This window comes from Narcine bancroftii, chromosome 1, assembly GCF_036971445.1.
Source record: "Narcine bancroftii isolate sNarBan1 chromosome 1, sNarBan1.hap1, whole genome shotgun sequence".
Lineage (NCBI taxonomy): Eukaryota > Metazoa > Chordata > Chondrichthyes > Torpediniformes > Narcinidae > Narcine > Narcine bancroftii.
This window is the reverse complement of record NC_091469.1, coordinates 409,793,706-409,808,494: the sequence shown is the minus strand read 5'-3', so window position 1 is coordinate 409,808,494 and position 14,789 is coordinate 409,793,706. Positions and strand designations below refer to the sequence as shown.

The 14,789-nt window shown below is 41.6% G+C and overlaps 1 long non-coding RNA gene across 1 annotated transcript in view; it reads right to left on the bottom strand.

Moving 5' to 3' along the window:
- LOC138753268 (uncharacterized) overlaps window positions 1-14,789 on the bottom strand; it is a 100,888-nt gene that overhangs the window by 69,409 nt on the left and 16,690 nt on the right. Inside the window, exon 2 of the long non-coding RNA XR_011351065.1 lies at window positions 5,411-5,515. This is a non-coding gene — a long non-coding RNA (uncharacterized lncRNA). The remainder of the gene's footprint in view (window positions 1-5,410; window positions 5,516-14,789) is intronic.

The following is a 14,789-nucleotide window of genomic DNA, read 5'->3' as shown; positions in this document are numbered from 1 at the left end:
TGGCTACAATGATATGAAAATCTCAGATTTTTTTGTGCAGTACACTTGCAGAATAAGAACAAATTGGAAGTAGGCCCTTCAGCCCATCTAGCTTGTGCTGACAATGGAACAGCCATGAATAGTAATTACTAATACTAATCCTTCACTGATCCCTTTTTATTCCACCCACATTTCCATCAGCTCACCCTAGGTTCTGCCACCTGCCTACCTGCTCGGGGCAATTTACAGAGGCCAGTGAACTTTCTGACCCAGGTCTTTGGGGTGAGAGAGGGAAATGAAGCACCAGGAGAAATCTGCAAGGTCACAGTGAAGGACATGCGAACTCCATGTCAGCACCCAATGGCAGGATTAAACCTGATGTGAGGCAACAGCTCTGCCATCTACAATGACATTGTAGACGATAACAGCATTTAGCATTTTTAGCAGGCTCATGTGGTCTAAAAAAAAATCGATCTTCTCATCTATAATTTTTGCAAAATATCGCAAGTATTTGCAGGCTGCTTTAAGCAATGATGACAATCCAAAAACATTTCAACTATCTCAGTGGATGCTGCTTTATTACAGCAGGAAGGTTGACTACCCAGCAGATCCAAGGGATACACGGTTGGAACATGGCAGATTAGTACACATCACCACAAACCTACAATTAACTGCCTTTCAAAATTTACCTCAGCAAATACTCTAATGAATTTAAAGCAGTATTTTCTTTCTCATCATTTTTAAACTGTAATTCCAGAGTTCAATTGAAGCCATTTTCTTCCCTTGCACAGTGTAGTTCAGTGGTTCTGAATCTTTTTCTTTCCACTCACATGCCACTTTAAGTAATCCCTATGCCATTGGTGCTCTGTGATTAGTAAGGGATTGGTTAAGGTGGTATGTGAATGGGAAGGGAAAGATGAGAATCACTATTCTAGACCCAATTGTTACTGAAATATTTTGCTTGAGAAAACTTGTCATTTTGGCCCATTTCCTTTGGAGTTATGAAACTGTGCTCAAAACGGTCAACCAGTTTACCTATCTCGGCTGCACCATTTCATTGGATGCAAGGATCAACAACGAGGTAGACAACAGACTCGCCAAGGCAAATAGCGTCTTTGGAAGACGACACAAAAGAGTCTGGAAAAACAACCAACTGAAAAACCTCACAAAGATTAGCGTATACAGAGCCGTTGTCATACCCACACTCCTGTTCAGCTCCGAATCATGGGTCCTCTACCGGCATCACCTACGGCTCCTAGAAAGCTTCCACCAGCGTTGTCTCCGCTCCATCCTCAACATTCATTGGAGTGACTTCATCACCAACATCAAAGTACTCGAGATGGCAGAGGCCAATAGCATCAAATCCACGCTGCTGAAGATCCAACTGCGCTGGGTAGGTCACGTCTCCAGAATGGAGGACCATCGCCTTCCCAAGATCGTGATATATATGGCGAGCTCTCCACTGGCCACCGAAACAGAGGTGCACCAAAGAAGAGGTACAAGGACTGCCTAAAGAAATCTCTTGGTGCCTGCCACATTGACCACCGCCAGTGGGCTGATATCGCCGCAAACCGTGTATCTTGGCGCCTCACAGTTCGGCAGGCAGCCCACCTCACTGACAAAAGACAAAGGAGGAAAAACCCAACACCCAACCCCAACCAACCAATTTTCCCTTGCAACTGCTGCAACCATGTCTGCCTGTCCCGCATCGGACTTGTCAGCCACAAATGAGCCTGCAGCTGACATGGACATTACCCCTCCATAAATCTTCATCCGCGAAGCCAAGCCAAAGAATGAAACTGTGCACATAACGAGTCAATGAGGTACGATTAAAACAGTGGTTTTCAAACTTTTTCTTTCCACCCACATCCCACCTTAAGCAATCCTTTACTAATCACAGAGCACCTATGGCATAGGGAATACTTAAAGTGGGATGTGGGTGGAAAGAAAAAGATTGATGCCAACTCCCTCAATCATCAGCACTGAAGCAAGTTGCTTGTACCATTATCACCACCTTCATGTTTGTATGAAAACTGGTTGCTATATAAACACAGAAGTGTGGCTTCACTTCAAGACTTGTTCACTTGCAGCTAAATGCTTTGCATGTCTCAAGGCTACAGACAGTGCTAGATAAATTTATGTCTTTTGGAGTATCCTCATGTCTATTACACAAACATCTGAAGCAAAAGCAAAATAATAGTTGGAAATGGTCAGCAGGTCAGAGGACACTGATGAAAGGTCACTGACCTGAAACATTAGATCCTGTCTGTCATCCTTTGAATTTCCAGCATGTTGATTTTATTACAATTATTGTAATGTTTTTATGCAACAAAACCAGGACATTGAAATTTGCTCATCAACCACCTTAACCACAGGTAGAAATATACAGGATGCAGCACCTTATAAGTACTCGTAAGTTGTGCATTACATCTTCCAAAGTGTTCTTTTCAATTAGTTTCCACTTAAGATGAGCTTTAAGGTTATTCACTGATCTTTAATTCAATCATTTAATTTGGAATGTACCAAGATAGTAAGTACATTTTCTGGAGATCATATTTTGTAAAGTAAACAAGCAATAATACAATTACATACACCACCTGGAGCAGTCAGTACTTCTGTCTTTTTTTTTGCACAAGAAAAAGGAACAGAAACAGGCCATTTGGCCTTTCGAGTCTGCCCCGTGAAGCCTCCCTGAGCTAAACTGTTCTCGCATCTAGTTCCAAGTTCTGGCCTTGTCCCCATATCCCATGATAGATACCCTGATTAATTAGATACCTATCAATTTCCCCATTAAATTCCTCAATGATCCTGCCTCCACAGCTGCATGTGGCAACAAATTCCACAAATCCACTACCCTCTGGCTAAAGAAATTTCTCCTCCTCTCTGTTGTACATTGCTACTTTTTCATTCTAAGACTCTGCCCTCTTGTCTTGGAATCACTCAACAGGGGAAACATCTTATTTACATCTATCCTGTCCAATCCATTCATTATTTAAAATGTTTCTATGAGATCCCATCTCATTCTTCTATATTCTAATGAATAGAGTCCAAGAGCTGCTAAACGTTCCTCATATGTCAGCCTTCTCATTCCTGAAATCATTCTGGTAAACCTCCTCTGTACCCTCTCCAACCTTGCTACATCTTTTCTAAGATATGGGGCCCAAAACTGCACACAGTACTCCAAATCAGGTCTCACCAGTACCCCATAGAGTCTCATCAACACCTCTTTAGTCTTCTTTAAATCCTTCAAGATTTTTTTCATCATCATCATCAACTCCAAGTCCAGCAGAAATCTTCTTCTGGAGACAGTGTGGAGATCCTTGCAAGTTGCTATTTATTTAAGGGACTTGGTGCTGAATTTTATTTGCATTGATTTGGTCCATTTGTTTCAAGGTGATCTGAATTCCCACCAAGGATTTAACAGAGCCATAGTCAGTTCAATGGTCATCAATTCCATGCATTGCTGCTTGTGATACCAACATCCTTCCAACCTCTATCTCTGAAAACAACTGCCACAAAGAGGTTCCAGTGCTTTTAGAACAAGGGTGGTGCTTCTCATACTCTTTAAATAAAAATATTTAAAACCACCATCCATATTCCACAGTTTCTCAGAAGTAGTGTATCCCCACAGATGGACCTTCCAATTCCTCCTTTGCAATTGTGACATTTCTGAGATGTGATCCATACATAACTCATGTTGGAATCTCTAAGAGCATGCCTTAGCTTCCTTGCAAATGTAGATCAAGATTTTGAGGTACATACACAGATTAAATCAGTTGTTAATACTGAGTTTGAACAAAAGGTCATGGAGAGAGTTAATAAAATGATTGAACAGCTCTTTAATCTACATCTCTGCAGTAGGTTGGAATCTCCAAGGTGTCCATTAGTATTGTATACATTGGTATTCTGTTAAAATGGCTGAATAGAGTGGCCATGGAGTTGTTTCTGGTAGTGGGAGAGTCTAGGACCAGAGGCAAAGCCTCAGAATAAAAATGTCCTTTTAGAACTGAAATGAATAGAATTTATTATACAGGAGGATAATGGATCTATGGAATTTGTTGCCACAGACAGTTGTGGAGACCAAGTCATTGGGTACCTTTAAAATGGATAGGTTCCTGATTGGTTATGGTGTTAAAGATTATGGTGAGAAGGCAGGAGAATAGGGTTGAAAGGAAAAATACATCAGCCATGATTTGAAAGGCGAAGCAGACTCGATTGGCCGAATTGCCTAACTCTGCTCCAATGTCTTATGGGCTTATCCTTGCACAGTGAATGATCAACCATGTGCAATGACTTTTTCTACAAAATTACCATATACATGGTTCTCATTTAATATCAGTAAGACTGTATATGCCCACTACAAATCACTGACCAAGATCAGAGAGAAAGGAGAACAGCACTAATTTCCCCCACAGTGGTCACATTGACTGCCAGATTCAGCAGAAGATCCAGTACATAAACATTTCCTTCAAGAAGTTGCACTGACATTTTTTCCACTGATTGTGATCTATACAAGGATACCATGGTTCCAGTCTATAAAGCAGTGTTTGCTGCTATGACCTTCAATGGATGCAAAATCTAGGTGACCTAAATCCATCACATGTAATTTTACCACCCTAATGACCACATTCCCAATGGTAAGTTATATCAGCTCTGAGGTAGCAAAGAGGAGCAGTGTATGCATTTCCCCAAACAAAGCTCTACTCTCACCCATAGTCAAAGATGCTGTGGAACGTTACTAAGATCTTGAACACTTGACAGCATGTGGATTATCTCAAGCTCAAGAACATAGTCATGCATTGGTCTGGATGGCACCACAACCTTAACTCAGCAAGCAAGGGGAAGCACTTGGCCATGCTGGTGAAGAGAAGGGAAAGATTCCATTGAAAGAAAGTAGATGACCCACAAGGAAATGGCTGTCTCTTTTTCAGACAGATTTCCAACAGGAGACTTCTGAGTCTACTCAGCACCCTGACCCAAATCTGTGGATACAATCCTCCAATAAAGAAATTCCCAACAAAAACCATAAACACAAAATGTTTATCAGGTCAACAGTTTGACAAACTTATGACATTGTTAAAAGTTTGCCCATTAGAGTAATCAGATGGTAAAAGGAATCCACAATAAACATTCTGAAATCACCATCCAGTACTGAAACAACAGAAATGTGCACAAAAATCAAACTGTTATTAATTGAGTGTGCATCAAGAACAACATCACTCACAGCAAAATAAAAACTAAACATATTCCTTGACTTTTTCCAAAAAATGTATTGGAATAAAACTGCAAAGCCTTTGAAGCGAAACTTGCTTACTTCTTAAAATTAGAAAAATAGGAGAAATACCGTGTGTTTAATAAAAGGGATCACTGATATTCTGTTACCACCACTAAAAGAAACAAATGGATGCTTAGCATTCAACAATTTAATTACCTGAATGCTGTCTCCATATTTGTTTTCAATATTCAAAAGTAGGGTCTTTTACATCACTTCATTGAAGGTACTGTGGTTCATCATCTTGTCAACTTTAGATTTTTGCTTTTAAAAACAATGTTACACATTATGAATTTAGTGTTGCGCCCTCTCTTAAAGCCAAGGCTTGGGCATTCATTTATATAATAAATATAACCAAATATTAGCATGGGAGTTCATCAACAATAGAAAAGGGTTTCAATCACTAAATTAGGAATCATATCACGGTGAACCAAAAGGCAGTTCTGTTATTCTGGAATTTCTACAATTACTTCAATCCAAAATAACTGGGATAACTGCTTTCTCTCCAAATGGTCAAACAGATAATAAATGAAATGAGACTGTGCATTCCCAACTCAGATCTCTGTGAGTACAGATTCAATAGCAAAGCTACCATAACTCATCACAGACCAGTATTATAACTACGACATACTGTGAGAACATTTGTGTGGGAGTGAAGCAGAAGATGCCTTGAATTTAAACTGACTACATTCACTGTATTGCATGTTTGCAGATTAAATCCATGCATAATTAGGAGCAACTTATATTAGTGCCAGGATGCAAAATATTCCCGAGACCCAAAAAATCATCAGTTGTTCTTGGCAATGCTGATCAAAATTACCGAACTATACTGAACTCCTGTTGAATAGTGGAAAGATTACAGCTCAAAATCCAATTATCAGAATGAAAAATTAGCTCAGTAAAATTAGCCTGTTTGATCTTTGAAATCAGTGAATAAAAAACTTAAAAAAAACCAAAACAATGATCATTGCATGTAGTTTCACAAGCCCATTTCACACTGGCACCTTATCCTGGCAATAAGTGACAAATATACCAGTTAAAGGGCCAGTGTGAACACTCACGAATCAGCACACAGGTATCAAACCACCCCAGGGGATGGACCGCCTAGGTGGGGTGCATCATCACCTGGGTTATCTGACATCTGTGTGCCAATTAACCCAGTGTAAAAGGAATATGGCCTACCCAAGGACAGTGTGGTGACGTGCTGATGATGTTTTTGCGTGAGTGTAGGAATGTGAAGGAAACTAAAGATTAAAAAGGTATAAACTTTGTATTCAATTTATTAAATCCTGATCAATGTATTATGATCTTGTATTTAAAAAATATTTACACATTATGCACAGCCCAGTATGTACAGCACAGTATGCATTGAAGCATTATGTTTAGCACAGTATGAGCACTTCAGCCCCTGTTGTAGTGCGGATCTATATAAACCTTTATAAAGGATTGTGGGAAAATGGTAGCAGCAATATAATACATAGGTGTGCACAATTTATAAAGATCATGGGAAAGTCAGAGAGAGGGAGAGAGAGAGAGATATGACAGACCTGCCCTGCCAGAATTCCACGCGGCAGAGAAAGGGCACTCATGGAAGGGTTTCTCTGCCGCGTGGAATTCTGGCAGGGCAGGTTTGCCATCACTCGATGCTTCACTCAGACATCACCTGTTGAGGATAGGTGACCCTTGTCATGATAATGAATATGTATGAGATGTACCGGAAGTCACGTGGTATGAGAGAGAGATAAGAGCACAAGCAGGAGAACAAAGGAAACTGGAGAATAAAGTCTCGGAGAAGTTTACCTGATAAAACTTGTGTTTAATGTTTTATTAACTTCACATTTCAGGCCACAAATGTGACATTGGCGACGAGGATGAAAGAAGCTTGAAGAAAATTAAAGACTAAAGAAGATTACAGAGGATTACAGACAACTTCAAGGTGATAAGAATTTTCTCTTTGACTCAGTACTTTTGGGGCTGGAATATTTCCTCATGGCTGGGGCAGACGGTAACTTTCTAACACATAGTAGAATTGCTCATTTTGACCCAACGGGTGATGCAAGCACTGTAAGTGTGAAGTGGAAGGCATGGCTGGAAGAATTTGAATCCTACGCCAACAGTCGTGGCCTATTTCTAGATACCGGTACAGTTGAATAAAAAGCGCAGAGAAGGGCGTTACATCTTTTCACTGCGGGACCCGCAGTTCGGGAAACATTTAAGACACTTTTGAATACTGGAAGAAAGGATGAGTACCGGAAAGCGGTAGATGCATTAAATGCACACTATGTAGTGACACCGAATGCTACATTTCAACGCCATTTGTTTCGGAGAACGAGACAAGAAGATGGCCAGACAATTGTTCAGTACGTGACGAGACTACGCCAGCTAGCTGTTGGGTGCAATTACATGCCAGCTGATTTGGACAACCAATTATTGGATCAAGTCGTACAGCACTGCAGATCAGATAAACTCAGAAGACGTCTACTGGAAAGAGGGAGTGAGTTGGAACTCACCGACGCTTTAACCATTGCTGCTGCATTAGAGGCTGTTGAAGGGCAATTTCATACCATGTCCCTGAAAGACAACTCAAGCCAGCAAATTAAGAGGCTCTCACATCGCCATAACCAGCCAAGATATACGTCGACACAGGACGTGGAGTGTTATCGATGTGGAAACCGAGGTCACTTTGGAAAAGACCCATATTGCCCAGCCAAAGGCAAAGTTTGCAGAAAGTGTGGAGGTAAGGACCACTTTGCAAAGAAGTGCAAAAGCAAGTCCAATGCAGACCAGAAGAGGAAGAGTAGAACTTCCAAAGGCAAAGTCTGGGGGAAAGGAAAGTATCCTGGAAAGAAAGATACCATTCGCCATATAGACGATGACCCAGAAAGTGATGATGATGATGATAACCAGGATGGACAGAGATATTATCAATTTACATTGAATGAAGTACATCATGAGAAGGTCCCAGTGATCATTGGTGGAGTGACAGTGCAGGTCATTGTAGACTCAGGCAGTGACAGTAATGTGATTGATCGACATTTATGGGAGAAGTTGAAAAGGAAAAAGATCATCTGTACCTCAAAGAAGTGTTCCAAGAAACTGTATCCGTACACAGCAACCAAGCCATTGCAGACCATTGGATGTTTTACAGCAACTGTTGAAGCTGGAGATAAGTACACCGAAGCAGAGTTTATGGTCATAGAAGAGAGGGGAGAACCATTGCTGAGTAGAAGCACAGCGCAAGACCTGGCAATACTTCATATTGGAGCTTGTGTCAATTCAATTCAGTCATACGAGGATATGAAGCAAGAATTCCCCGCAGTCTTCCAAGGAGTAGGAAAGCTGAAAGGTCGACAATTGAAGCTAGCGGTAGATGAAACGGTCAAACCCAAGACACAACCAATGCGCCGAACTCCGTTTGGACTTCGTGGGAAAGTCGAAGCCAAAATTAAAGAATTGATCGAACAAGACATTATTGAACCGGTGGAACATTCAACACAATGGGTCAGTCCCATAGTGATTGTGTCCAAACCAAAGGGTGATATAAGACTATGTGTTGACATGAGAATGGCCAAGAAGCTATAATTAGAGAACGACACCCTATACCAACAGTGGAGGAAATACTTCAAGAACTAACTACCAGCAAGGTATTCTCAAAAATTGATCTGAAATGGGGCTATCATCAATTAGAGCTGGATCCAGGTTCCCGAGATGTGACAACATTTGTGACTCACTGTGGATTGTATCGTTACAAGAGACTATCATTTGGAATTAATGCAGCTTCGGAGATCTACCAGTATGAAATCCATCGAGTGATTCAAGGCATTCCTGGAGTTGCCAACATTTCTGGCGACATCATAGTCCATGCACCAACGAAGGAAGAGGTTGAGGCGTGTACTATCTAGACTACAGGAGGCAGGCCTTACCGTGAATGGAAACAAGTGCCAGTTCGATGTGTCAGAAATGGACTTCATGGGACACAGACTTACACGGGATGGACTAAACCCTGCAGAGGCCAAGGTGAAAGCTATTGCAGAGGCACGTGCACCTCAGAATGCAACAGAGGTGAGGAGTTTCCTAGGATTGGTCAATTTTTGTGCAAAGTTCATTCCTAATTTCGCTACAGTGGCAGAACCACTAAGGAAACTAACCAGGAAAGGTGTACCTTTTCATTTTGGATCTGAGCAGAAGAAAGCGTTCACAGTGCTGAAGCAAAGCCTGACAGATGCAAAAACTCTTGGATATTACGATCCGGCGGCATCAAGCAAAGTCATAGTGGATGGCAGCCCGGTTGGTTTAGGAGCCGTGTTGGTCCAGATGCATGATGGAGGACCAAGAATCATTGCCTATGCCAGCAGATCGTTATCAGATGTGGAAAGAAGATACTCTCAGACAGAGAAAGAAGCACTCGGACTTGTATGGGCCTGTGAGAGGTTCCATGCATATCTATACGGCATTGAATTTGTACTCATCACAGATCATAAGCCATTAGAGGTGATCTATGCACCTAGATCCAAACCAGAATAGAGAGATGGGTACTCAGACTACAACCCTACAAATATAAAGTAATCCACATTGCCGGGAAAACAAACATTGCAGATCTGCTGTCCAGATTGGTGAAGGATGGTGGTCCACAATCCAAGTCAGAATTGGGAACAGAAACAGAGAGCTTTGTACGCTTCGTAGCTATTAAGTCGACACAGAAAGCTGTGACTACGAAGGAGGTCGAGAGAGAATCCAAACGTGATCCAGAACTCATGGAAGTAAGAGAATGCATACAGAGTGGACAATGGGACAAGTGTACTCACAAGGCTTACATTCCCATTAGAGACGAACTTTGTTGCATCGGACAGTGTGTATTAAGAGGTTGCAGATTGGTGATACCGCAAAGATTGAGACCGAAGATCGTATCCTTAGCGCATGAAGGACACCTAGGTATTGTTGGTACCAAGCAAAACCTCAGGACCAAGGTATGGTGGCCAGGTTGTGATAAAGACGCAGAGAAATTTGTTAAAACTTGTCACGGATGTCAAATCACAAGTAGGAGTAATCCGCCAGAACCGATCTGGAGTACGCAACTCGCGACAGGACCATGGATCGACGTAGCTGTTGATTTTCTTGGATCTTTACCGACGGGTGAATCAATTATGGTAGTGAAAGATTACTACAGCAGATACTATGAGTATGTGGTGTTGAAGTCCACAACCACTGAAAAAACAATACAAGCATTAGCAGAGATATTCACAAGATATGGATTACCTGTTACATTATACTCTGATAATGGTCCACAATTCATTTCAGAGACATTTGCGGAATACATGAGGACCACAGGTATCCACCATCATAAAATAACTCCGAAATGGCCGCAAGCCAACGGGGAAGTAGAGAGACAAAATCAGTCCATTGAAAAACGATTGAGGATTGCACACGCAGAAGGACAAAATTGGCGAGAAGCATTGCTATCTTATGTGGCTGTCTATCGAGCAACGCCTCATGCAACCACTGGAAAAAGTCCTGCAGAAGCATTTTTTGGGAGAAAAATCCGTACAAAAATGCCAGAAATAAAGGAAATCCGAGATGACCAGGAGATGGGGGACCACGATGCTGAAAAGAAAGGTGCAGCAAAGCTGTACACAGATTCGAAACGTGGAGCCAAGTACTCAGACATCATGCCAGGAGATAATGTTCTAGTGAGGCATGAAACTGGTGGTAAGCTAGACACACCTTATTGCCATCAACCCTATACTGTCGTATCCAGAAGTGGCAGTATGGTGACAGTCAAGTCTCCGACTGGAGTCCTGTATAAGAGAAATGTATCTGGTGTAAAAAGGTACCAGTCCAGAGATACATCGAGCGAAGAGGTTGAAAGGCCAATACGAGATGCTGAAACTGAGAGACCTGATGATGTTCCAGAGGCAGTTACCAGCATTCCTGATGAAGTGACTAGAGCGCCAGAAACACCCGAAGCCGTGGCGAGCAGTATGTCCGACGCTGAGAGTGAACAACAGAGAAGCGACGACAATATCGCAGGCAGGCCGAAACGAAACCGGAAAGTGCCTAAACGATACGAAGACTTTGTGCCATAGTTTTAATAAGAACTTTGGGACAGTATTTCAATCTTATATCATAAAGTGCATGTATGAGTGCTGTAGGAAGTAAATTTTATGTAGTTGAGTTATAGTATTACCATTAGTTACGATGTTTGTAGGTTTCCAAGGGATATTGGTAAGTGAAGGTAAAGTTTATTTCTGATTAAAGGAGGGATGTCATGATAATGAATAAGTATGAGATGTACCGGAAGTCACGTGGTATGAGAGAGAGATAAGAGCACAAGCAGGAGAACAAAGGAAACTGGAGAATAAAGACTCGGAGAAGTTTACCTGATAAAACTTGTGTTTAATGTTTTATTAACTTCACATTTCGGGCCACAAATGTGACAACCCTCTCCCAGAGGATGACTGGTGGTGAGTGTGAAAGAACGCAGATAACTGGTTAACAGAGGTCCAGTGTAAATGGCAAAAACGGATTCTTTAACCAGTGCATAAAATGGCCAATTTACATGTGAGCCAGTGTGAAAAAGGCTTATGATTGAAATTTCAAGTTCTTTACACACATTACATTCTGCCTCATCTATTACGACATCAATACTTTTGATGGACTTCAGTGAGGATGAGGAAGCCCTGGATTTCAGGCCAAATACATGCGAGGACAAGAGAAGTTACTTGCAAGTTTGTCTGTGTGGTGGCAACTGAAAACTTTAAAACTAATTAAAGTAATATCAGCATATATATAAATACATAAATCATTTACTGGATTTATAGGAAGTAGGTGAGATATTCAAATTCACTGAATATTCCACAATTCTAGTATCTTTTTTTAAAAGGAGATAACTGAATAGATCCCAATATGAAAAACTGTGTCATGAATTTCCAATATTAAAGCATACAAAATATTTTATACCGGTTAAAGTCAGGTCAGGGTGAAACATGATAGGCCTCAAATGCCAGACTATTTTGCACCCTAGGCAAGACCAACTACTTGCATCCCCCCCCCAAAAAAAATTTGCCAACTTCGATTTTAAAAAACACATATTTTATAGAAAAAATGAAAAGCACAAAACTTGAAACCTCAATTTATTTTAAATTGCAAGAATAAGTAAAACATCAATCTTTGATTATCTTTCTCAAATATAAAGAAAATATTTTGGCACACAAATCATTTTGAACTAAAGGGCACTCGGTAGAATGCCAAGGGCAAAACAACATTAAAACCTTTTACTTCACACACCTTTAAGTCCAAATACCTTGCAGTGTGGATTTTTTTCCACAAGAATTATGCAGTATGAAAATGCCCCTTTGGCCCATCAAGTTTGCTCTGACTTACCCGTAAGCATTTTTACAAGCCTATGCTATTCCCTTTTTTCCCCCATATTTCCATCATCTCCCCCTCGATTCTACAACTCACTTTCACATCACAGCAATGGCCATTATTCTACTGCCCAGACTTGAGAGGAAATTGAAGCATCCAAAGGAAGCTCACATGGTCACAGGGAGAATGTGCAAACTGCACAGACAGTGCCAGAGTTCAGGGCAGGAGCCAGGTCACTGGAGTTATGAGGTAGTCGCTCTATTAATTGCACCACCATGACACGGCATCAACCATAGCAATAATAAAGTTGGTTACATGCCTCTTTAAGAACTTCCTGGAAGGAGAGTATCTCCACATTACACAACAACAACTTAATACATTAATAGAGAATCCTGAGCAGAATGTAACTATACCATAGCACAGAAAACAGGCCATACAATACATGCATTCAAACAGTATAAATAAAGAACTGAAAGAAATGAATATTCATTCACCTTCCTTCAAAGCTTGCCACACTATTTTACTTGATGTCGACTGAAGCACTGCCGATCACATGTCTGTACTAAATAATCCCCTGATTGTGAGCCCACCACATACACACCAACAGGCTCCAGTAACTGTCCCACCGCCCACACACAGGCCAGCCCTTGTACTCAAGTCCATCGCGCATGTGCCAGCAAGCACTCGCAAATGCGCACCAGAATAAATACAGCTATGCACAGCCTACGACCCTCGGTCACCGACTAATAAAGTAAGTACCCTTTTGCACATTTAGCTCCTACACATCAGACGTCTGGCCATCCTTACTGCATCCCTCTGAGGTCTGTTCCCTAGGCCGCTGCCTAGTTTGCCTAATGGTAGTGCTGGCCCTGGCTATGATTGTAGTAAAAATACCAAAATGCTGGAGAAACTCATCTGGTATTTCCAGCATCTTTAGGAGATAAAGATATGTGGCCGACGTTTCAGGCCTGAGCCCTTCTTCAAGGAGAAAAAAAATCAGAAAAGGCAAAAGCAAAATATATAAGAAAGTCTCAGAATTCAAAAATGGAGGAGGAAATCAGAGCAACAAATGTGTTCATTGGATGTGATAAGGGACTAGGAAGAATTTATCATGTCTGTGCGAAAGGATACAGGGAATGGGGAGATGGTGGGGGAAGCAGGTGGTGGTAGGTGGGGGTTTTAATGAAAGCAAGAGAAGTCGATATTAATGCCATCCAGATGTGGTGTTATTCTTCCAATTTATGGATGGTCTCAGTCTGGCAGTACATGAGACCATGGACAGGGAAAGGGGATGGAGAATTGAAATGGTTGGCCACTGGGAGATTCAGGCTATTTATGCAGACAGAGTGCTCAATAAGGCAATCTCTATATCTGCGTCCAGTCTCTCCGATGTTGAGGAGACCATAGCGGGAGCACCGGATGCAGATGATCCCTGCAGATTCACAAGTGAAATGCTGCTTCACATGGAAGGACTGTTTGGGCCCTGAATGGTGCTGAGGCAGGAGGTGTGGGTGCAAGTGGTGCATCTCCTGTGGTCAAGAGGTAGGTCACAAGGAGATGGCTGGTGGGGAGGGAGGAGTGGACAGAGGGAGCAGCCCCTGCAGAAGGCAGAGAGGGGAATATGTGTTTAATGGTGGGATCACATAGTAGATGGCTGAAGAGGATATGTTGGCTACGGAGGCTGGTGGGGTTGGAGGTGAGGACAAGAGGAAACCTGCCCTCGTTGCAACAAGGAAAAGATTCAGGTCAACGATTCAAATTTATCTGGCCTATAACCCAATGCAAAAGTACTATGTGGACCCAGCCCACCAATTCAAGTAGTGTAAAAAAAATCAAGTTCATGTGGCGTTGATTCAAATACACATCTCGTCACGACAAATTTGCGTTGCATCATGTTAGAGTCGTGTCACATCAAGTCAGAATTTGTTTGGCGGTACATACATGTGTGAGCAACTGCTCTCAAAAATGAAGTACATCAAGAATCACTTGAGAATAAATATGACTAATGCCCATTTAGATATATCTTGCTATTGGCATCAATAACAATGTCACCCAATATTGAAATGCTTTCAAACACCAAACAAAATCAAGTTTCCCACTGATGGAGCTGCTGTCTGTTTTTGGGTTAGTTCTTTTGTCAATTTTTCTCCTTTTTGACTTTTTTGTTGTTGTG